Consider the following 26,465-nt stretch of genomic DNA (forward strand, 5'->3'; position numbering starts at 1 on the left):
ATTTTCTGGGTAAGCCGAAAATATGCGATATGTTTTTGTGTAAACCTGCTGTATTAATCTAGTCCTCCTTGTGTCTTTTGCATTTGTAAATCATGATTAAAAAACACAAATGTGAAGGTAAACAGATCAACTTCAGACTATATAGATTCTTATACAGTTGATGAAGAAGGTTATGAATTTTGTGATTTATGTCTTCAATTTATGTCTTAAAATTAATGTGTAAGACATCTATATCTGAAAGGAAAGTTAATACACAGGGCTATATGTAACAGAAGACATCCGGTAATGGTTTGGGTGTATTATCTCAACACCTCGATAGAATACGAGCGCAGACGACGGTCTCTAAGATGTGGAAATTCAGTTTTTGAAAATGACATAATAGAGATGGCTGAACTGGTTAACTCCCAATGAATATCTAAATAATAATTATATATATTACAAGAAAAGGAATTCCAGTTTGTACAGATTTTTGTAGAAGAGACATCAACTTTGAACAATTGACTGGGGAAGGAATACAAGAAAGGTTTCAGAGGTATTTCGTAACACCATGACAGCCCCTTGAGGACCAGATTTTCAATTAAAGAGGAACAGAGAATTAGCATTTGAGGGAATGACTCTCCCACAAGTCATGGACATTCTTACATTGAGATATCAGTTGACATCCCTGTGGTTTGATGAAACCTGTATTGAGAGAGGGACAGAAGAGCCATTATCTATGTGTCCCTTCCCCAATTGCCATAATTTCTTAAATTTGATTCTCAAGATTAGTTCACCAAACTTGTAACTGGTCTCCATAAGGCACTCGAAGAGTTAGAAGACCCAGGCCTACATGGCTTAGGAGTATGAAGTGTGAAGGAGGTGATGAATAGAGAAGTAGTGATTTAAAAGCTCAAGATAGAAACAACTGGTGAAATCTAACCGAGGCCCTTTGCGTCAGTAGGTGTAGGAGGAGACGATGATGTTGGATACATTTGGAATTAACAAGGATCAAGTCTAAGGACCAAGGAAACTATAGAAAAAAGGCTTGACCAGGAGTGGCAGGTTTAGATCAAATAAGGATGTGGTATTCACTGTCAAATATTGTTATTTTTACTAGCTTTGCTACAACCCTAGTTGGAAAAACGAGATGCTATAAGCCCAGGGGCTCCAACTGTGAAAATAGCCCTGCTAGGAAAGTAAATAAGGAAGTAAGTAAACTAGATGTCTAAATTTATATCTACTCTACTAAGACAGACTCATGTCAGCCTGTTCATTAAGAAATTTTCTGCAAGTTTGAAATTGAGTCTCAGTCTACTTTGGCAGCTTTTTTCCTTCCTGTAGAGATAGGATTTGCAAATTGACACACGTGAGGACCAAGTATTTACCAAATTCTAAAATCGATCAAGACAAAATTGATATGTTTTCCTTTATGAGATACCACCGCTAGAGAGTTATTGGGTCCTTTGACTGGGCTGGCAGTACTACATTGGATCCCTCTCTTTTGTCACAGCCTATTCTTTCCACATTCTCCTCTTTCCTCGTACACCTGACAACACTGAGATTACCAAACAATTCTTCTTCACTCAAGGGGTTAACTACTACAGTGGCTACTTTTCTCTTGGTAAGGGTAGAAGAGACTTTTTAGCTATGTTAAGCAGCTCTTCTAGAAGTTTTTATAGTTTATATATATATATATATATATATATATATATATATATATATATATATATATATATATATATATATATATATATATACGTATGATTTAATCTAATGTTACTGTTCTTGAAATATTTTATTTTTATTGTTTATTACCTCATGTAGATTATTTATTTCCTTGTTTCCTTTCCTCACTAGGGTATTTTTCCTTCTTGGAGCCCCTGGGCTTATAGCATCTTGATTTTCCAACCAGGGTTGTAGCTTAGTAATAATGATAATAATACATTAATATGAAACAGATTTATTACCAAAATGTTATTCTTAATATGGTCTGCATATCTTTCAAATGATTAGAATTCAATCTAAATTGTGGGCGTTGTATTCATGATACAAAGAAATGTAGTGTACTTTGTAGTATGGTCTTATGATTGTAGAAGTTAATGCTTATATACAGAAAGTTCATTAATTGTTTTAATATTCCTAGACTTAGAAATAGCTCACATATTACATTTCAACTATATAAATAAAAGAAAAAGTTTCTCTGTTCGTCACAATTTGCAAACTAGACCGTCAACTTTACTCACTACAAGATATGTAAAACAGAGCATTGAGACATCGGTTATTATGTAGGCTGCAAAAACATAAATTGACACTTGAATTTCTACAACTACACCTTAATATTAAAAGGAATACTCTGTTACACATGTATACGTATAGATTTTGTCTTAAGTAATTAGTTGTGTTTGTGAAAAAATGTCACATTTAGATGATAGGATGGCCCAGCGGTCTCCATCTCCTGGTGGTGAATGAAGACGAAAATCGAAAGCAATGCAAACTTTAGAAAAGTGAATAACTCTCAAGATTAATTCTTCCTAGAGTTTAGAATTATACAGTTAGGCTTTAATGAATGATGAAGATATTATTCAAAAGTTCAGTAATGTATAATTGCTTCTATTATCTGTAATGTCTCGAGATATTCTTAAAAACATGACTAAAGTCATTTTCTTTTTCAGATTATCGACATCAGTACGAAGTACAGTAGAAGACTTAACAATACTGAAGATTTATCTGGGGTATAGACGAATCCATAGACGATTTTATCAAGAATCAAGAGAGCATCGATAATTACACCTTTTCTTGATTTCGTTTCAGTGAAATCTTGGGTTTTTTATTCAAATAAGAATAGGTATATTTTAGGTCCAAATGAAAGAATTGAATAATGCAAAATGTAAGAAGAAAATTCTACTTAGCTAATTAACAATTGAGTTTATTCTAGAGGGCTTGTGAATATATACACATACACGTAAGGTAGAATGTCTCGTGGAATTGTGGAAGATCTGAATGAGAGAATGTCTGAAATGTATGAAAGGTTTATGTAAAATTTATTTGATTCTTCTTTCATATTTACATTCTATGAATATTGTTTGTTGAAATTTATTATTTATAGAAATGTACAGAGATGTCAGCGAGCTTAAAGATTTTTATATATAAGGAATAACGTTTTATTTTGTGTTAAGTACTGTAGTATATATTTGAAATTCAAGATATTTTGCATTGGTAAGATGTTGAAGTTTATTCTAAAGTAGATTTATAGTTGAATTAGGTATAACATCCAACTCAGAAGAAGGTTCAGGTCCGATTCAGCTTCTAGAGAAAAGCGTCTTAGAAATAAGTTTCACTCGATTCCGTCCGTTTTGTCGTTTCTAGAAAGTAAATGTTAATTTCTCATTACTCGGAAGAAGCGTTTTATCGTCATTTTTGTTTATACTCGGACTCTCCGTTTTGACTTTGAGACGTTTGTGAAATGCAAACGGTTATTCCTAAATTAGTCGTGAAGAAATACGTACTTTCTTTCGTTTGATCAATTGAGCAGTTTTTTCTCAAATTTTGTCTTTCAAAATAATAATAATAACGATTAAAATGATAGGAATATTCAAAACGATAATATATATAAAGATATTTGAAATAATTAAAATTATTATAATAATGATAACTGAATAATAGTAATAATTATTAATATAATTAGAATAATAATTTAAGGAATGATTGAAATGGTAATATCAATTTTTGTTTCAAATTAAAGTAATTGAAATAATAGTTGAATAATTAGAATAATAATAATAATAATTAAAACAGCTAATATTATAATAATCGAAATAATGAAAATACATATAAAGAATTCAATATCAGATTTATTAAAGAAATAAAAGTAATATAACAACACCAGAAGCAAAACACTTGAAAATATTTTGTATGAGAAAAGAAAGTCTTATGACTCCGGTAAGAAATTCTTTTACAATTTTGATTAAGTTCACTTATTGTTTTACTTGCCGAGTTTAAAAGGACACCCTATTAGAGTTTATTTATTGTTTAAAACAGTTTAGTTCTTGTTTAAAACAGTCTTAATTATTTTTTTCAGTGCCAAGTCTATTTCAAAATCACTCTTGTAGACGCTGTGTTAATTCTAGTACAAAGTGAAAGGTTCAACCTTCTTGATATCACACACACGGTTATACATATCGACATCACAGTCCTGTAAAGAATACTCTGCCTGTATTGGCAGAATTCCATTGTATTTAATTATATTTATATTAATGGTGACTATTATAATGGGTACATTGAGATTTTGTAGTCCATTATAGCCAACTTCTTGAGTTAACTAGATCTCTCTTGGCCTTTCTAAAAAGCTTGCTGCCATTCTCTGTACATTTGATGTATGATGTATTTTATTGTATTTCATGTTTAGATTTATTATTAGCAGACAGAACACATTTTAACAAAGCAGAGGATATTTTAGACTCACATTTGAATGTTTACCAATCCTGAAACTACATGACGATAGTGAGAAAATTCCAATTGAGAAAGGAGTTAGACAGGGAGACCCCTTCTCGCCTAGATAATTCAAAGCATTTCTTAGTTGAAAATAAGCAGCAAATACAGATCTGGGGAATTTCTATGTCATGAGAGAGAGAGAGAGGGGGGGAGAGAGTGTGTGTGTGTGTGTGTGTGTGTGTGTGTGTGTGTGTCGAGGCATAAGTAGTGGCCTGCAAGTGTTGGTACGCGTTAAAGATGTGATTTTCAATGTATAGGTCTTTCCGTACGTGCTGCTTAGCCGGGGTTTGTAAATCTGACGGCATGGGATAGACTCCCCTTGCGGTGTGTAGGTCTTTGAGTATGTGCTGCTTTGCCGGGGCTTGTAAGTCTGACGGCAGAGGTAGACTCCCCCACAATGTAACGTAGGCTTTGTAAATCGCCAGAGGAGGTGCGAGACATGAAGAATTAGATAGGGACGACCAACCACCTCCTACCATTTCTGCCAATGAGAATTCCTTCATATATTCTTTCTCCAAGTCCATGTGACGAAGATGATTCTAGAATAAATCAAATGAAAAAGTGTAAAATACTGCACTTATTTAACAATTTCATAAAATCACAGATTAAATATTTAATTAAAATAATATAAAAGTTTTCTGAGGTTGAATGTTGAGTTTCTCTTCCAGGGATTTTGCTGAGACATTTCAGAGAACAATGTAGAGTTGGGGGTATCATTATCATTAAAGCAAACGATATCAAACAAAGTTATTCATTTTATGTTCTTAGGAAGATTAATCTATGATGGAAGGCATTATTCAAGGCAGGATATAATTGTTATAAGATAGCATAACCAGAATGGCTAGTCAAATGTTTAGGCTATTCAGTAGTCAGTCTTGAGTTGTGGGAATGGATAGTTGGATAGTCAAATACCATATGAGAGAAGGCTAGTTGTTAGCTAGCCTTATGTTAGGGAATAGTTGAACCAGATGGATAGTCGAGTATTGTACAAGAGAAGTTTTGAAGTATCAATATTAACCAATTTTAATCGAGATAACCTCAAGTGCTACAAATGTGTTCTGTCTGTTAATAATCATCGTAGGATTTTGTATATATAAATATTCTCTTTAATCCCATTACAGCAAATGAGCAAAATCTTTTGAGTTCTGTTTAGAAGTCAAATTTTGGTTGGGATTTTCATAGCTGTGAGCATAAGTTTGACCTCGTAGATCAAGAGAGGACATTCTTCTTCTTGTAGTAGGAAAAGGTGTTTGCTCACACTAAAGCCAAGATGGTTTCTGTGTCCGTTTCGTGAGATTAGGCTGAGAAAACCACAGGTCAAAGTGCTGGTAAAAAAGATAAAGCTTCGGAAATGTTATTCGATAGGTTTAAAAACTTATTTGTTTAATGAGAGACTGAAATTTAAACTTCATTAATTTTTCCAAGCGGTACTGATATCAAATAGAGTAGTCTTTTAGTCTTGAATTTAATATATTTGTCTGATAAGTCTCTGAAATTTAATAATTATAGATCTGTTTGAATTTTTCTAAATATCAAGTTACCTTAAGTTAGTTTTGTGACATCTTAATTGTTCGAGCAATAGCCTGCGATACTTGGTCTCTTTCGCATGATATATTTAGTCACCCTTCAGGAGGTTAGGACATTGAAGTGATAGATTAAGTGGGATGATGTTTGATGTTCTATTTACTTTTGAATCAAGATGTTTTTGCTGAGATCAGAAAAACATGTTATGAACTTCAGCTTTAGACAAAAAAGGGAATCTGTAATGCTGTAGTTTTTCTATCTGATTTTATATTGTTAGATTACTACTTATCTGAATGTTGATTTTCAATTTGTTTTGTTTATCTAGCAGTGTAGAGGATTTACAAAAGTATAAATTTTTAATAAGTTTATGATAAAATGTTTTTCAGGTAATTTATTTTTGACTAGGTAGCATTAGCGTATGTTGTGATCACTTGATTATTATTACATGAAGACAAAACCTTTGTTTCCTCCGTTGTTGCTTTTCCATGACCAGAGTTTTGAGGAATTATTGGGATTCTGGCAATATTGTTTGCTTGCCAATATCTCACCCACTTCAAGCAGAAGTAGCTATTGCCACAGTTTAATCCTGTTCTTTGTGCTTAACACACTTGTCTGCTCAAACTGCTATTCAAATCTTTATGCATTTGTGTTTTTCTCTCTCAGATATGATGAATACAAATGGTTCATAAGTATGTATGAGAGCCTGACCCGGCCTTGAAGGTTCTCCTTGCAGCTCCTCTTTGGAGGTCGACCTACATCCTTCAAGAAATGATGGTCAAGACCAGAAAATTTTGCTATTAATGATGCCAATTTGATCTCCTTCCCGGTTTCAGCATTAAAGGAACTATCTGATGACGTGGCAGTTTGTTACCCTGTCCTATACGGGCAGTTTGCCTTTTTCATCCGAGGACTTCTTTTGGAACCCTTCCCAGGACTTCTCCTGGACGCCTATTTCTTACAAGGACTTATAGACGCCTGTCCTCACCCAACTTCCTTGTAAACACAAGTCAAAACAAGAAGAGCATATCTAGAAATACTATCTCCTTAAAAAGGCTCAAGATCTCTCTCTCAAGACAAGAGCCTGGTACATCAGGGATGGAACAAATTGCCACAGAGGCAGTAGAAATGGCATTAGAAATGGCATCTGTGATGCCTCCACTGGAGTTACCAAAAAGTCCAGGGGAAACTTTCCACTTTCTTAAATTAATGAGCTTGATAAGGCAACTAGGTGGGTTGGGTGAACCACCAAGGTGCTGTACTATTGACGGGTTCTTCCCAGAGCCGCAGAATACAAGACAACTGCGATGTCCCTCTGTCGAACCAGGCCAAGGGTGAGTTAGAATTGTTTAATTGACAGATTTCAGGTACGGAGAATTCCTTAAGGTCAAAGTACGGGTTGATTAATTTGCATAATACATCGCTGAATGGCCTTTGATGCGCCAGATGGAATCAAAATCTCCTCCTCTAGCCTTCTCAAAACAAAGTAAGTTTTATGTTCACACAAGAGCAGATCCGAACCCAGTGGATGTAGATGTAGCCACTCTTACAGCAGGCACAAGTAGCGACAGGCTGCCTTGTTTGTCTTCTTATTATTTTTATTACTAGCTAAGCTACAATCCCGGTTGGAAAAACAGGATGCTATAAGCCTCATCCACCCCGCAAGTCCTTCAAATTCTGCTCTTGGAAAAGCAACAACTGATTAAACACCTATAAATAACTCTGGTTTATATTGCTAGGAAAAATACAAATAATTTTCTAAGAATTTGTATTTTAAAACTATTTTATTATTGTGAATATTACGATGTTTATAAGGCTGTAACTCTATAGGATTTTGCTCATTGCTGCAATGCGAGTTTTGTATCAAAATGTTTTTGTGACTTAATTTGATTATTGTTAGAGAGAACTTTTATGTTGAAGTCAGTTTGTTATGTTTAAAATCTGTCATTTCTTTTGGTATAAGACTGGGTTTCAACATTCTAAGACTGAGAATTATTTCTTACGGACATATCAACGAAGGGAAAGAACTAGGAACGGCAGCTAAAGAAAATTGGTAGATATGAAAGTAGCAGGACTAAAAAGACCCTGAAGAATATAGACTTTATTCTTTATATGTTAAACTCATTAAGATGATGCAATGATTTTTATTATGGTTCTCCTACAAGTTAGCAAAGAAAGCTTTATTCTAGTTTGGCCTTAGTGAAGCAAGTTAGATACATTTAATAAATTGTTATATTGGTTAGATGTAGCTATAGCATACAATCCTTTTCTCTGTGGGGATACCTCAACGTGGTGAAAGGGTTTGTGTATCGCCATGATCAAAGTTTTACTATTCAGGCCCACCCATACTAGGTTGGTTTGCTGGGAACGATCAGACTAAAGTCTCCACCATCACCAATCCGCAGTGGCCAGCGTGGCGATGGAAATGGCCAAACCCCAGACATGACTAAGGACATGTCTGAGGCCTTTGTCCTGCAGTAGACTAGAAACATCTAGGTCTTTTTTGTATGTAAATGTATTAGTAATGATTTGCTAGTTAATGAGTATGAAGGTAGATGTACAATGTTGCATTTTTATTCCAAGTTGTGAAAATATGTTTACAGTAGTAGTTAATTCTTATAGAACAAAAGCAAGATAAAACAATTTTAAATTATTTAATTAGATTGTAATGTTTTGAATTCTAATATTTCTAGGTCCATTACTAAAGCATAATCATAAAACTAATTAATAAGATTTGAAATTCAGTGAAATGTCTTAATCACGCCTAACACGATTCCAGTCTTATGCCAAACAAAATACCATTTTGTAACTGACATTGCCATTGTATCGAGTCTAAAGTCTGAGTTCTCTTCCAGATGTAGATGTAGATGATTTGGAAAGAAATAAAGGCCAGTGGCCGCACCCCAAGGGGCTGATCTCACGGAACGCGCAAGGCAATACTAAAGACGTCCCTCCCTGCTTGCCAGAGGCCGTGCAGTCGTCAGACTGTGCCGGAGTTACTCCCGTTGCTATTGTGGTATGTGTCTTTTATCTCTGAATGGGAAAATAGATTATCTGACAACTGTTTTTGTTATTGGGAGAATGTATTCGCTATGTCGTCTTCCATTTGGTTAATATTAACTGAAATTGGTTGTCTCGCTTTAGGTAAGAAAGTTAAGTTATAGCTTGAGATTAAGCTGTTGTAGTTTCTATCCTTTATATAAAGCTTACTCAGATATATAATTCTAAAAGGTGTCTTTTTGAATGTCACTGAAATAAAGGTAATCTAAAACTTAGAAGGATTTGAGGAAAATCTCGAGTCACAATTGTAATTTGACTGACTGTCAGAGTTTCAAATTCCACTAATAACAATGCAACGTTGTTTTTATGAAATTATGATTTGCTAAATAAGTTTATTTATATTTTGTAGACTTTCATCGATCAAAGACCATCTATAACAATGCTAATTAGTATTCCTTTTAATGAATAAAGTCATTAATTCCAAAGTTACATAATAATGGTCTGAAGAAATACGATACATGGAAAGTATGATAAAAACGCAAGTACAGTATTTGTGTCCTTTATCATGGGACAGAAGGTGTCTTCCTTATCAGATATCGTCTAGAGATGATTTCAGTTTTGCCGTATATTCTAATTCCTGTAGTGATGTGTAAAGTAGATTATAAGTCCAGATTTTATGAACATAGTCTTCTGAAAGCAAAAGAATTGGCTGTGGGTTTTCCACATTGCTTTTAGTATTAAAATACTTGGATAAACTTTATATATTCTGCTATTAAGAGATTTACCAGAATAATAATGTGTTTCAAATGTGACTTTATTTGTCAGGCAATTGGCTGTGTATTTATAATGAAATAGATTGATTACAAATGAATATTTGTCTACTTTTTATGAGAAATATCTGTTTATTAAATTTGAATATAAACACTTAGTGTACGCCTAATTAAACGTTAGAATTTTGGAATGTAGAATCACTTTCAGGTGAAAACAGAATAGTTTACTACTTCGATTAAATTATACCGTTGCATCTGAAGCAACGAAAAACGCAAAGTATGTGAATTTAAATTTGTTAATTCTCAGACATTTTTAATTTACGATTGCGACTTGTCCCACGAAGGACACGGAAGAGTTTTGCACATTTTTCATTACATTTAGGTTTTTGAAAACTTCCGAGAGAGAAGACCGGCATCACCCTATACATGTCCGATACATCGCACGCGTTGTTCCTCTGTGGGCGATCGAGTGAGGGAAAGTGAACAAGCATCTCTGTTGCATCAGTTCATCTTGAGTTGATGCGACAACCTTTTGTAATGTGAAGTTATCTGTACGTGTATTTTGATTCCAAGCTAATCTGTATCGAAAGGCGAAGTGAATGGTCGTGCTGATTTTGAGTAGACTCGTTGGTTTTTGTTCGATTAAGCGGTGTAGAAATTATAGTCTTGGAAAAAATCATGGAGGCTCAATATGACGATGTCTTTGTCGTGTATTGGAGTCTTTCTATAGATGAGGAATGATTTTATTTGCTGCTAATGTGTAGTTTGAGGGCTTTTCTAAAGCCAGGTTGTGTTTCTTCTTGAATATGTTCCCAGGAAGTTTTGAATTTTAAACGGTCTGCTTTCGTCGTAGATTTTTTATGCTCATGTAAATCTACATGTAATGTGGAGAGAATATAATCTTCAGTATTTCTTTTATATTTGGCAGTCATCAGTGGAGATTTTTGTCCTTTCAAGTTTACTAAGATTGTATAATAGAGTCTGGTGCTTTGGGAAATCGAATTGTTCCATCGTTCTGCCAAAGGATAAAACATGATGTACTTTGGAATCCGTACATTACGCTAATAATATTCAAGCTGTTTCTTTTGTTCTCAAGCCATGAACATTTAGAACACAAGAGGTTGATATAGAACAGAAATCTATAGAAAATAATTATCAAACAATAATTTTATGTTCTTAAAGCTCAAAATTTTTTTAAGAAGAGGAGTTGGAAAAGAAGTCAGTTTTCTCATCAGATTGAGGTAGATAAGAAATTAATAAGTTCATAATAAGGTTTCTTTTTATTTGGTCACTGTCAGTCAGTTTATCATGAAAGTTATAAGCCCCCAAAGAGTGAGCTGGCATGACAGATGTCTATCGTATTATGATTATCAAATAGTTTATCAAGATATGTCATCATATTGCTACACTGCATCATGTAGGACTTGCACAAGAATTATCTTTGAAACTAATTAGAATAGAATGCGGTAAAATAGGAGGAGTAAGACGGCTAATTTAGAGGAGATAGAAGCAATGACTTCTAGAGAATTATTGGGTCCTTTGACTGGTCAGATAGTACCACATTGGATCCCTTTGTCGTTTCAGCTCATTTTCCTTTGCCCACAATACACTGAAAATTTCTTATTCACTCAAAGGGTTAACTACTGCACTGTAATTGTTTAGTGGCTACTTTCCACTTGGTAAGGGTAGAAGAGACTCTTTAGCTATGGTAAGCAGCTCTTCTAGGAGAAGGACACTTCAAAATCAAACCATTGTAGTGCCAGAGCTTTTGTACCACGGCCATCCACTGTCTTGGGTTAGAGTTCTCTTGCTTGAGAGTACACTCGGGCACACTATTTTATTTCCTTATTTCCTTTCCTCACTGGGCTATTTTCCCTGTTGGACCTCTTATAGGGCTTATAGTATCCTGCTTTTCCAACTAGGGTTGTAGCTTAACTGGTGATAATAAAAGTCATAATAATAAGTCAGAGGAATTTAGTTCATTTGAGTTAATATCAAGACAGAACACTGGTCTATCTGACTTCTGAATCAATGGGAAAATAGATAGTGATGATTCGAACTTGATGAGAAGAGACAAAGAAGCGTTGGATAAAAAACTTGTCGTCTCATCCACTTTATAGAAGTTCTTTGCTGATTCCTGTTCTTAGTTTTGGTCAGTCTTGCGAATCAAAACTGAGATTTGAGAGTAATTTTTGTAGACTGTAATTAGAAATTCATCTCTGCCATATCTTTGGGCTATTTTTCCTTGTTGGAGCCATTGGGCTTATAGCATCCTTCTCTTCCAACTAGGGTTGTAGCTCAGCTATTAATAACAATAATGATGATGATAATTATAATAATACTTGTACAGTATTTCTACTGTTATTTCTTGTTCAGGAATTTTGTATTATCTTCTGGCTTTTACAAGTTTCCTTGTGCTTCAGAATCCAAAGCTCTTAAGACAATGTTTCCAAGAATATTTCCTTAATTTCACAACTTGTGAAATGGTTTTCACAGGTTTTACTTTCCACTAACAACATGGGAGTTTTCTTTCTTTCATTGCTTTCCTAAATCTGTTCACTTTTTCAAAGGATTTAGTCATAAATTTACAAAGTATTTGTGTCTTTCTGAGGTGATCTTCACCCTGTTGTTAATGGATCTATATTTTTAATTTACTTTGGATTTGTTCTGGTTAAGAGAATCGGCTTTTTGCTGAATCATCACTTTTTTCCAACTGATTCGAAAGATTTGTTTGATTAATTTCATTTGCTTATTTTTCTTAGACTTATTCTTCTCTCATCTGGGAGACTTATTTCGGGTTCTCCATCCTAAAAATTTGTTCTTCTCTAAAGGTTTCCTTTTATCCAACCTTCTTATTGTAATGGATTTATTTTGTGGTTAATCCTCATAAATCCATAATGGATTATATTCTATTTTATGATGAACAAAAATTTGGATACCTCTTGTATTGATAAATCCCTTCTAAATTTCTCTCTTGCAGATCTAAAGAATTTACTTTATGTTTCTATCAGGAAAATGACCAATTCTTACGATAAAGTATCATATCATCCTTAGATATTTTTACTTTTTCTATATTCATATCTTGTATGTCACACCGTTTTAAACTCTTCAAGTGTCGGACGTTTTTTCTCATATCTTTGGAAGATGTCCTTCGTTTCACGTGTCAGTGCGGTTAACATTGCCCTACTCTTGTGTGGGACACGAGCTCTTGCATTGGCAGCCCGCATGAAGAGTTACCGTACGTAAAGTCGGCAAGATGTTGCCAGAGTTCTTCAATCTAGAATGAGGGACGAAAACAATGCCGAGTGCCAGTGGGAGAATGCTTTTCTACGAGTCCCTTTTAAAGATTTCGTCTCATTAATTGCCTCGTTTGTTTTCTGAGCGAAAGTCAAAGCGTAACTCGCTTGCTAACTGATCACCTGTATCTTCGGCCACTTGCCAGCCATTTTATTTCTTGATGTCTGGTCCCCTTCTACAATAAGGGAATTGGTTATTGTTAAATCTAATTTCTCCATGAGGAAGATCTCACCTCTTATGTCAGTAGTGTCCCTCCTTATTCCTGACAAGTTCCTGAGTTTGTCTTATTCTGTAAGATGTTTTGCTATCAGTCTATAATACAAAAGGTGTTATCCACTTGTGTTGAATCAAAGCAAAATGCCTTTCAATATATCTTTCATTGTCTTGTGATTGGTTTGTAAATGACTTGGTATTTTTAATACTTGATTTAGTCCAAAACTTCTGTCTTATCCGGAAATTCGTTTCGTTTCATGTCAATATCGCAAAAGGTGTTATCCACTTGTGTTGACTCAAAGTAAAACGGCTGTCAGCTTTCCTTGTATTTCCTAAAGATTTATTTATAAGCAGCTCAGTATTTCAAGTATTTGTTTTAGGAAAAGCTCTTCTCTACTTTGGTAATTTCTTGGACCTAACTGGTTTCCGCTATTAGATCAAGACTATCTTTGGTCAGCTTTGAATCTTGAGGTTAATCCTGTCTTTGTATGGAGTCAGAAAGAAATAAACACAAGATTTTCTTATAGAAATATGTTCTATATTGCTCCTTTTCAGTCATGGGTTTTGACAAATGTATTGGAGGCTTTGACCTTGGTATGTACTCTCAGGATGCAGTCTTTGGTGCTTTGACTGCATTGCGAAAGTGTCAGGTCACCTTAGAGGATATTTTGCTGGTTTTCTCCCCTTCACTTGCGGGGTTTTCGATGGATTTATTATATCCAGTTTCCCGTAAAATAGAAAGAAACGAGACTGGTGCAACAGGACGTTGATCACCATTGTAGGGTTGGTGATAATATTGATAACTTTTGTTGATGTTCTACATTTGCCAAGAGGAACCTATCACTGTCTCTTGTTTGCAAGAGTACAGTGAAGCTATTTCATAGTGAACAAGGTTTTAGAATGGTATCCATCATCATCATCTCCTCCTACGCCTATTGACGTAAAGGGCCTCGGTTAGATTTTGCCAGTCGTGTCTATGTTCAGCTTTTAATTCAATACTTCAAAACGCATTCTTGTCCGTCTCTACCATCGCATAGTAGTTTGCTTGCTTTGAATCGTTTGACGTTGTCGTTTGTCAAATCGGTCAGTGCAGGCCTCAAGCTTTATGGCAAGTGCTTGTCTTTTGTCCTTTGTCGCTTGTGAGTCTGTTTCCTTGCTTGTTCTGCATGATAAGTCTGTAGTACACAACTATTGTCTTGCTTGTTGAATGGAGTGATGTACTATGGAGCAGCTGGTCCCCTATTTCTTCTCCATGCATCTTATATATCTTCATTAGGTTCTGTCAAGGGTGACACTTAGACTCCTCTTAATCAACCTATAAAATTAACGTTAACTTTGAAGTCAGATCTTTCAGTTCTTAGCATTCCTTTATGCCTGAGAATCCAGTCTGCTTTGACCTCTCTTTCTCTCAGGTTTATTGTCTGTTTGTGCTCTAAATAAAGTATGCATTTATTCATACTATATTCATACACTCCCTGGCTTGGAAAAGCTATTCAGTTTCTTTGCTTTGAATATGCTATTCATTTCATGTTCCCTGGATAAGTTATTCAATTTCTACTGCTTGAGTATGATAGTAATTTTTTGTTCCCTGAAAATGCTATTCGTTGTCTCGTTAATTCGAGGTTCTTCTGCCTTCCTTTTCGATAAAAGACTGCCATTATTCTGTTCCCTTGCTACCAGCTGTGTATTTATGTGCGGCCATTCTGTTTCTCGTAAAATGAAAAGAAGAGAGACTGTTGTCACCTCTGATCAGTTGATCAACTATTTCAGTTGGCATTGGTGAATCATACACCATTGATACCTTTTTTATTCTCATTACATTTACCAAAATGAACTTATTGCTCTGTCTCATTTGGGGAAGTACTGTTTATAGTTATTTGCTAATCGAAATCCTTTCTAATGTCATATGAGCTTTGATTGGATGAGGTTTTAGAAGGACGTCTTACTGTGTATAGTAGCTTGCTTCCTTTGAGTTTTTTTGAGGTAATCATCTTTTAAATTGTTTTGTGAAGACGTCAAGCTTTTTATTAAGTGACAAGTTCCCCTCATTTTCCTTGGATTTGCCTACAGTTGTCCTCACAATCTTGGTCTATGTCTAGCGAGTCTGGTCAGAGGTTCGTTGCCCAATACCCATACACCTTTGTGTGTGCTTGATCTGGGGCACACTGAAGTTGTCTTGCTTATTGAATAAAACCATATATTGCATATTAATTGATCCTCTTTTGTTTTTTCTCTACATTTTATATTTCCCGATTTTACCCCGGTGCAATTTGGCCCAGACTCCTAAATCAAGATCTCATTGGTGCAAGACTGAAGCTTGTTCTTACACCAAGATAGGAGTAAAGGATTTTTCAATCTTGTTATATTCTCGTTGCTTCTACAATGTTGACATCAAATTGATTTGGATGATCTCTGCCTATTTTATCTGCTAGTGGAGACAGGGACTTTGGCATTTCCTCATGAATAGAAATGACTTGGAGATGACTTAGAGAAAGGACTTAGGATATTACCTTATTGAGAGCCTGAATAGAAATCTGTTATTGAGTCTTGGCACAATTATTACCAATTGATTAGTCGTGTTCGTGGGACTTTATCATCCTCTGTTTATATCCTCGCCCAAATTGGTTGATGTTCTTTTTGCACTATTCCTAATGTGTTGTCTGTTTAATGAAGTTTGATGAATATTGTAGAAATAGTGGATGATTTGCTTCATTCCTAGAAAGTTTACTCGCACAGATAGAGGATTTTGTCTTGAAATTTGTCCTCCTTGTTTGGAATTTGCCGTTGTGTCTCAGCCAGTTGAAATGAAGATCATTGAAAGATATCCAAATTGATACAATATCAAGGACAATCAGAGATTTCAGACGGCCATTTGTTAAAACCGCACAATTGGAAAGGGACATTATAAATAAATCTCGCCTTTTGGTTAACAGAACAAGCAGGAAATAACTATATTATGTACAGATAGTTTGATATTACGTAAAGGTCAGGCAGTAATTTGCCCGCCAAGGAAGGTATCCGACTGGTGTCTTATGGTATTTAAGGTCACCTTAGTACCATAGACACGTCTCTCGTAGCCTTGCCTGGCCGAGCATGCTGCCTGTGCTATCTCGTCTGTTCGGGGGAATGCAACGCTAGTTCGATCCGACGTCTCGCTGGGGTGAGTTTAGCGGACGTCGGGGCAGTACCCCGGACGGATGTCACCCCCTTTTCCAAAGTCTTTCGCCCATCGGAGAAGCATAGCGTGAAAACGGTGTTTATCGGACGTGTGTTTGGTCTTGCTGCTTTCTCGGAAGTTTTCGAAACCTGGTTTAATAAAATGTGCTCGAAACGAAGACTCGTGCGTTCGTTGGCGACTCGTCACATTTAAGTAAATTATAAACATCTGATCATTAATGAAGATTCATTTACATTTTTCACTTTTTCATTATTCTTCTGATGCTATGATATGAATAATGTAGAATTCAGGTTAACTATTGTGTAATTCAATTGAATAAATACTTCATTTCACTATTCAATCGTTTGACTAAGCACACATTAAATATTTCTTATTCAGGAGGAATTAAAACAGGTCCATTTCATGAAAAGTAGTGAAATAAATAAATTATTTCTTTGTAATCAAAATATTTATTTGTAAATACAGGGAAAAAATGTGTTTGATGTTTGAGGTCACATTTATAATACATTCTTAGTTTGGTGAATTAAATTTTAATTGGAATTTATTATTTATACAATTATTTTTTATATGAAAGGAATGTGCAACTTATGGCCAATTCTAATGCTTTTTTTATTATTATATATTCTTAAACTGGACTTATTTTCTATGATATTGCATTACAGAAATTAGAATAGACAACAAAACTGAAATGACACCACAAGTGTCTTATAGAGAGTACACCTTCCGATCACATGGTATAGGTACACGGATACTCGTCTTGTGTAAACATACTTTCTGCCGACAGTATTCCATCTGACCGAGATGTAAAATGGAATTAATTTTGACTTTTATTTTAAAAGGAATATGATATTGCTTTGTTAAAGATAGTGTTTGGCTTTGAATGGGTAAAAAATATTTAAATTTAATATCTTGTCATGATTTTATAAAGCAATTTTGCTTCAGTTTATTAACTGGAACTTTTGAAAATCAGTCGTTTAACCAAACTATAAATGTGACTTTATAATTTTCCCAACTAATTCTGGTTCAAGATTACCTTTTTAATTATGACATTTTAAATCACCTTTAAGAATTAAATCTAAGAACTTTATATAAAGGATAAAATATGGCAGTTTCATCCCAAGTTATAATAAACTTCTTACTAACTTTGAGAAAACCAATTTCACTTTAACCAAAAATGGAAGACCTCTTAGTGGCAATTCTCTCATTAACCAAGGCAGTTGCCAGATACTCAATTTCCCATTCAGATAAAAGGCACACGATACAATAGTCTCGGTAGTACCTCCGGCATCGTCTGCCTACTGTACGGATTCTCTGACCTGCAGGGCACCAAGGGAAGGTCGCCAAGTGCCTGCAAAGCAGTTCCGTGAGGTCAGCCCCTATTTTGGGGGGGACACTAATGTATATGAAAAAATAAAATTTAAAAAAAATTTATATTTTTATATTTTTGTACTTTGATTAAATAAAAGTATATCTTTAACTTTAACTTTATTAGTCCTTGTTTTAATTACATATTCTTACATAGTAATATATTTCATACATCATGATGCATAATAAACTAAGTAAAAGGCATAAAATATTAACCCAAAATATATCTTAAATGAATCATGGTGTAAGTTCATAAAAAAATATTTTGTAATTAGAGTTTAAATGTTCCTGTATTGTTTTAAATATACCACATCATTTTGAGGAGTACTGTCGTCATTTAGGTCGATTGTTGGACACTCGTAAGTGAATTCAATTCCCCAAGTCGTTTGAGAAATGCACTACTGTATAATACAGTTGTATAGCTTACAGAGGAACTGTATTACTGATATATCAAACTATACATTTCCTTCTGTTTTTCTTTAATTTGTAACAATGTCGAAAACATTGTTATAGCTTAAAGAGAATAAGCAGGAGGAGATGTATAGGTTCATATCAGTAATACAGGACCTCTCACATCTATACAGCTGTTGTATTATACAGTAGTGTATTTATAAAACGCCTTAAGAGAAGTTAAACCACTTACTAGTGATCAAGACTCGACCAAAATGACGACAGTCCTCCTCAAAATGATATGGTGTATTCATCACAATCCAGGAACATTTAAATGTTACAAAAATACATTTTTATGAACATAAAACCATTAATATTTAATACTTAAATAATGGAAAATCATATTAAATTATGATTTCAAATTACAGTTTTGTGAAATTAAAAATTAATGCAACATCATATTTTGAGAATATATAATTTGATTTCTTGCAACAATATAATAAATTAGTTACTCAAAAAACAAGCAATTATTTCAATGAAAATTATGAATATTAAGATAAATGAGTGGTTGAAAACCAAAGATTTTACATCAAAATGAAAAATTATTTAGAAAATGCTATAATTTTTTCAATTAGATGAAAGTGACAAATTTAATATCTAAAAATTTGGTTCAAATGGACAACCTTTCTGGACTTGTCTGTCTCTGCTATATCTCACTGACTTAGTTGTCCAAGACTCAAGATATTAATTCCTCACTGGCTTAGTTGTCCAAAGACAAGATTTGATAAAAAATTACTTGTTTAAAAGAACTGTTACTTTACAAATTTGAAATTCTTTTTAATTTTGATCTACATTGTTATTAAAATCTCCAATTAAATATTCAATTCCTATGCTTACATACATTATCAGTCCAGTTAAATATATTCAAATTTGTACAAATTATGACAAACAATTTAATAAACAAAATATCTTGTGAAACATTTAATTATAAGCAGTTTCCACTTAACAGATCTTTTAAGCAAATCAATCATTTACTTATTTCCTTTCCTCACAGGGCTATTTTTCCCTATTGGAGCCCTTGGGCTTCTAGCGTCTTGCTTTTCCAACTAGGGTTGTAGCTTGGCTAGTAATAATAATAATAATCAATGGAACATCTTTGTTTATATATTCTGAAAGTTGAATTTCATGGGATGTGTATACTTCCAGAAGGCTAAATTCACAGCCAGACCTTTGCTCAGACGGTATATATAACATTTAAAATGCTTCCAGAGCTCAAATTACTGGCCGTTCTTTCCTTAAACCTCTACAATGTTTGCGCTTACAAAAGGGTAAATTTAGAAGCTACAAAACCAATTGAAATTAAGTTTGACCACAATTTTCTATGATACTTCTGTAATTACTTAAACTAACATACCTTGGTAATGTATTTTACTAAATATCAAGTTATTTACAATATTTTAATTCAAACTTATTTAGAATATATTACTATCATTATTACATGGACAAAAGTCATGGTATGACAATGGAACAATCTCCAATAGATTTAGTAGATTTGAGAACAAAGCCCTCAGAAGGATATTGGGAGTGAAATGGCAGGACAGGATTAGAAATGAGACTATAAGAGAGATTACTAGAGTGCCATATGTGGATGAGATCATGACGAGGGGTAGATGAAGATGGTTTGAGTATGCTCTTCGCACTCCAAAAGAGATTAGTTCACCAAATGTTCAGCTGGGCTCCACGAGGCACTTAGAAGAGTTGGAAGACCCAGGCCTACATAGATGAGGGCTATGAAGCATGTAGGAGATGATGAATGGAGAAGTATTGATTTAAAAGCTCAAGATAGAGACGGCTGGCGAAATCTAACAGGCGTAGGAGATGATGATGATGAAGATGAATTCAAACTTCAAGTTACCAACAACTTGAAGTCCAGACAGAATAAGGAACTTGTAAACCAGAATGTTTTAAAAGAGGTTTTTAAGATGAGGAAATTATAACTTATGAGAAAAATCACTTTGGAAATAGGAACCCAATTTGGAAAACAGAAGACTATAAAAAGTATATTGGAAATTTTGCTGTTAAATAAAAGCATAGAGATGTAATATTAATGTGTTTTTTTACTTATATTTTCAAAAATTTTAAAGGATTGACTCTACAGTATATTAAAAATGGTCAAATAACATGTTAGTCATTCTTATTTTCTAGTTTCAAAATGCAATTTTATCTATAATTTATCATATGATATTGAAAATTGTCAAATGACTAGTTTGTAATTATTTAAAAAAATGATTTTAAAGTAATTTTCTATTAAAAATTAATATATCTCACAGCTAATTTCTCAATGAGAGAGAGAGAGAGAGAGAGAGAGAGAGAGAGTGTGTGTGTCATATACCCTAATCAAGAGGAAAGTAGTCACTGAACAATTACAGTACAGTAGTTAACCCCTTGAGAGAGAGAGAGAGAGAGAGAGAGAGAGAGAGAGAGAGAGAGAGAGAGAGAGAGAGAGAGAGAGAGTGTGTGTGTCATATACCCTAATCAAGAGGAAAGTAGTCACTGAACAATTACAGTACAGTAGTTAACCCCTTGAGAGAGAGAGAGAGAGAGAGAGAGAGAGAAGAGAGAAAGAGAGAGAGAGAGAGAGAGAGAGAGAGAGGAGTGTGTGTGTGTGTCATATACCCTAATCAAGAGGAAAGTAGTCACTGAACAATTACAGTACAGTAGTTAACCCCTTGAGAGAGAGAGAGAGAGAGAGAGAGAGAGAGTGTGTGTGTGTCATATACCCTAATCAAGAGGAAAGTAGTCACTGAACAATTACAGTACAGTAGTTAACCCCTTGAGAGAGAGAGAGAGAGAGAGAGAGAGAGAGAGTGTGTGTGTGTGTCATATACCCTAATCAAGAGGAAAGTAGTCACTGAACAATTACAGTACAGTAGTTAACCCCTTGAGAGAGAGAGAGAGAGAGAGAGAGAGAGAGAGAGTGTCATATACCCTAATCAAGAGGAAAGTATTCACTGAACAATTACAATACAGTAGTTAACCCCGAGAGAGAGAGAGAGAGAGAGAGAGAGAGAGAGAGAGAGAGATGCTTACCATAGCTGAAGTCTCTCTTCTACTCTTACGAAGAGGAAAGTAGCCACTGAACAATTACAATGCAGTAGTTAACCCCTTTGAGTAATGAAGAATTGTTTGGTAATTTCAGTGTTGTCAGGTGTATGAGAACAGAGGAGAATGCGGAAAGAATAGGCCAGACTATACATCTTTAAAACCTGCAAAGTTTTGCTAATCTAAAACCTTTTTTACGTCCTCATATTTAACAGCGTCCAAATTATTAGTTGCTTGGATTAACCTGTACAAAACATATGGTATCTATCAAAATCTCTCCAAGTATTACCTGAAATAGATAGGACAGAAATATGCATATTTCTGGCAATAGCTGTGGAAGTTAAAAGTTTTTTTATACTGATAAGTTTAACTACCCTGACCAAAACTATAAGTTCTACACTGCAAGATGGAAATTTACAACTTCCACATATTTTGATCATAATAAAGAACCAAATACTAAGTTATTATCATAATTTAAATATAAAGTTAGAGTCACTTCTCAAGTCCAAATATCTCTCAAGATTTTCACCTACTCAAAGACAATAAACAAACGAGATGAAGTACAATAAAAAGCCAAGAAATAAGACACTCAAGATGATTCACAATCATTGTGCCATCGTCTTTTGTGCTACAGTAATATACAGAAGTCATAAGATCAGGAAATATGAGATCTTGTTACCAAGAAACCAGACAGAACATTGAGAATAGTGAAACTCTAAAGAGATCTACCTAAGGAAGGGGTCAAACAGTTACAAAAAATAACCTTTTTTTTTTAAGTCTTACAAAAACCGAGACACTAAATGGTGACCAATTCAACAATATCTATACATATCTTGAACTTGGGCTATATAAGAAAGGTGTTGGGTGCTGGGAGACCATTTGCCAACCGAGCACAGCTGGGGAAAATCTTACAGTTAAACTGTGAAGTCAAAAGTTCAGAGGACGGACAGAAAATGCAAAAACCACAAACTGCGGCCAAGATTGGATTCATATCAAGTAGGGTCTACGAACTTAATATTCTTTGCTTAACAAACATTAACTTCTGCCTCTTAGGAAGTCAAGGTCTTAAACCCAAATACGGAAGAGAACAAGAAAACTTAAGACTGAATTCTTTCAACCGAGGACCCAGTTCTACGTCGGAAAATATACAATCTTTTGAAATATATATTAAAATCTAAACTGAATTAACTTTAAATACTTATTTGCGATTCATGTGTTATTCAACTATAAATGAAGATCTTTGCCAAAATAAGATACAAAGAATATATTTCACAAAGATAAAGTATTCGCAAACTGTTCCCCCAGAAAGATGGTACAGGTAAATGGCCTGATTGGGGAATCTGTGTCCTTATTCTTCCAAAGGGAATTGTAAAGAGAAGTCATAGCCCCTATGAGAGAGATTTCGGTATAAACTTACATGGATACCAAGAAAGTATTGAAATAATTTCAGTTTAATAATTAGGTTTATCTTAATGACCCTTCATGAAATTCATGCATTGAATACTGAAATGCTCTGGTAAGTTTAACTTAAACCTAATATATAAAAATAACATTTTCAAAAGTAATCTCAACTTTAACTCAAATTTGGTATTAACCAAATCTTGTCTGAACAAAGATAGCAACAGACAAGAGAGAAGATAACCAGACTACGTCTATGAAAAAGTCTTCACCTAATTTGACAGACATATGCGACATACAACCTGAATAGCTCGCCACCTTAAACCTATCAACTAGTACCTACATACATATACCAAGGCACTCCCCCCAATTTTGGAGGGTAGCCGACATCAAACAAATGAAACATAAAAGGGGACGTCTCCTTTCTATGTTCCTCCCAGCCTGACAAGGGACTCAACAGAGTTCAGCTGGCACTGCTAGAGTGCCACAGAAAACTTAAAAAGAATATCAACCACTTTAAAATCTCTCCTGATGCTAATAATTCTATTATTACTACCTTAGCTAAGGATAGTATAAAACCAAGGGCTCCAATAGGGAAAATAGCCCAATGAGGAAAGGAAATAAATTTACAGAAAGAATATTGTGCCTAGTGTACCTTCAAGCTAGAGAACTCTAACCCAAGACAGTGGAAGACCATGGTACAGAGGCTTATCGATTAGCAAATACAGATGGCTAATACCACTCTGCTGTTTTGATAACTCTTTCAGAGTATAAATCTGTGGTTAAACTTCAAGTAGGAGCTGATCTTCTAAAATGAGATTTCACACTTGATTCTGATAGAAAACTTTCATCAAAATGTTAACCATGACTTCCACTACTACAATATGTAAGCCTTCTTAAGGTTAAAATAGGAGAATTTTCAAAAATAGATCTTTGCAAGTTTACATATGATACAAAAAAGAATTTTGAAAGAATATTTGAGATCTTGACCTTATTGGTTTGAGTTTCAATGCTCTAACTGGAATGAAAGTTTTCAAAGGTTATTCCTCAAAACTACATTCAAGGGAGGAATGAGAAGAGTATGGGGTAACCTATTCACTCAACAGACTTTTTCTCTCAAGTATTAGACTCTAGTATTAATACTAGAATCTTAATTAAACATGTATGTAATGGTAGAGACATAGAAACGAGAGGAAAACTATCCAATAAGGAAGATAATATGATGGATGCGGGACTACCATGTGGGAGAAGTTTAGGTAGACCAAAACTGCGATGGATTAACAGTGTGGAGAGAGACATGAGGGAGTTGGGACTGAGCGAGGAAGATGCACTGGACAGAAGGAAATGGAAGAAGAGTGTATTGAGGAACCATTATAGTATCCCCAAATGGGGACAAGCTTGTAGAGAAAGTAGAGAAAGGACTTGCTCATTCTTCTGTCTGTAGCTTAAACAAAACAATTTCACCAGACGCTGAGGAAACTTTATCCAGAGGATCAAACCAACAGCTCAAATACCTTAGTACAACACCCTGATTTAATGGAATTGGATTTGGAAGAAGTTTTTTCAATAATAAAGGACCTTGCAACATCTGATCACACAGTAACAAAATCTATTGCAAAACTGAAGTCAAAATAAATGCAACCATAATTTGACTAGAGAAAATCCTCTCTTTATAACCTATAAAAATTTCTTAAACCAATTTCAATACTTTAAATCTTTCTACTTTTAAACTAAGAAAAACATGTACAGTAAGCCGTTGATGTTAAGACAAGTCTTTCTAGCTGCTATAATGGAAAAACATTGTTTTGAAAAGATCCCATGTGGAAATTCTATTGTCTGAGAGGATTTCCAATTGAGTAACAGAAATGGTTTCCTGACTAAATGAGTCCCAGATATGTAAAACTCTGACGGGGGGCAAACTGGCTCTATAAGAACAATACTTGCATTCACATCCCCAGACTTGATAAGGTGAAAACACTCAATCTTGAAAATCTTACGAGGGAAACTTTATTGAAATTGCAAACTTGTCGACCACTGATAAACTTCAACTCTCCTCAAGCAGACACACACCTAAGAACAAGAAAAGCATTCGGTTAATGATTCCAATAAGACATCGATTTCCCAGAATGAAACGAGGGAAAAAATGTCCATCTCTTGATCAAAACAAAAGTTCTAGTTTGGGGAAATATTTCTTGACCTTGTGGCCCCATTTCTCAATACTGTTTATGCCAAAGGCGTCATGTCGTCAAGAGTGTGTAGCAATGACGTTTTCTTTCATTAGATAACCAGACAGAACTGGTGCCTTGAACACAAAGTAACTAAGCAATTTTTGAGTGTTTGCAACTCTACAATCGAACAATTATCGATAGATGATTCATCTCTAGAGTAGCTCCCCATTTTACCAGACAGATTCAGAAACTTAGGACTTCCTCACTGAAGTAGATTCTGAAGAAAATCCCTCGAATCTAGAAGATGCAATTGATTTTTGATGGACAGAATGATAGGAACTGATTTTGGCTCTATAAGATCTGTCCCGTGCTGTTTAAGATGAAATTGAATGGGCAGTATTCTGAGTTGAGCAAATAGGAATTTACTTCTCCTAAGAAGACATAGATAGCAGCAGTAGGGGATTCAGCATAATGAAGCTTCATCTGTGGTGGATAATGTGGGAGGGTAGGGGGCTGTGCCACCCTAGCAGTACCAGTCGAATTCGGTTGAGTCCCTTGTCAGGGTGGGAGGAACGTAGAGAGTAGAGGTCCCCTTTTGTTTCATTTGTTTGATGTCGGCTACCCCCCAAAATTGGGGGAAGTGCCTTGGTATATGGATGTATGTAAGAAGACATTTCTGGGAACACTTATCGACTTATGGTGGGGGAATTTCTCGAAAGCATTTTGATCATAAGTAGAAAGTTCTGAATTCTTCTCTCCCACAGAAAGTCATGGAAAGAAACCCAGGCAATTCTCATTCCTAAATAAACTGATTAAGACAGAATCAGACAAGAATTCTTGAAATGACCAACATCCCAGACTTGATAACACGTTCAAAAGAACCTACAGGTTTTAAAGAAGGACTTCTCAATTATCTTTGTGAACTAGACAATTGTCTCAAAGAATTCTATCCACTGAGGATTTAACCGATTTGATTGGATAGAATTTAGGCCTCAAGCCAAGCACTAGGGCATCTAAGGCCATTCAACTATGATACGAATGAATCAACCACATCTGTACACACGCACCTTTAGGCATCATTCAAAACTATAAAACAAATCACATCACTTAGGTACAACATCTAAGTGTGAAATAAGAGCATGTTAAAAAGATTAAATAAATGAAATGAATTAAAACTTGTGATATAACCCAATCATCAGTAGAAATTTTTCCAAGTTAACAATATTACAATTTTCCCCAAATATATATCTTAAAAGTTTGTCCTGGAGACAATGTGTCCTTTGAAGATTAAAAACTCATACTGGAGTCTTCTCTCTTGCAAAGACTCTAAGAGCTGCACTCACACAAACCAATAAATTCTGCTGGAAATGTATACTTGAGTTACAGTACTCCCTTGATACTAAGTGAACCATGACATGAAAAAAACATCTGACAATGTAATTGGAAACATTACTTCTTACTTAGTTTATTTAATTCCTTATTTCCTTTCCTCACTGGGCTATTTTTCCCTTTTGAAGTCCTTGGACTACTAGCATCCTGCTTTTCTAACTGGAGTTGTAGCTTGGCTAATAATAATAATCAAGTTTCCAACCA

General features: G+C 34.6%; 1 protein-coding gene across 18 annotated transcripts in view; it reads right to left on the reverse strand.

Moving 5' to 3' along the window:
- Window positions 1-26,465, reverse strand: part of LOC137633427 (uncharacterized) — a 257,530-nt gene that overhangs the window by 202,087 nt on the left and 28,978 nt on the right. The window lies entirely within an intron of this gene.

This window comes from Palaemon carinicauda, chromosome 43 (genome assembly GCF_036898095.1).
Source record: "Palaemon carinicauda isolate YSFRI2023 chromosome 43, ASM3689809v2, whole genome shotgun sequence".
NCBI lineage: Eukaryota > Metazoa > Arthropoda > Malacostraca > Decapoda > Palaemonidae > Palaemon > Palaemon carinicauda.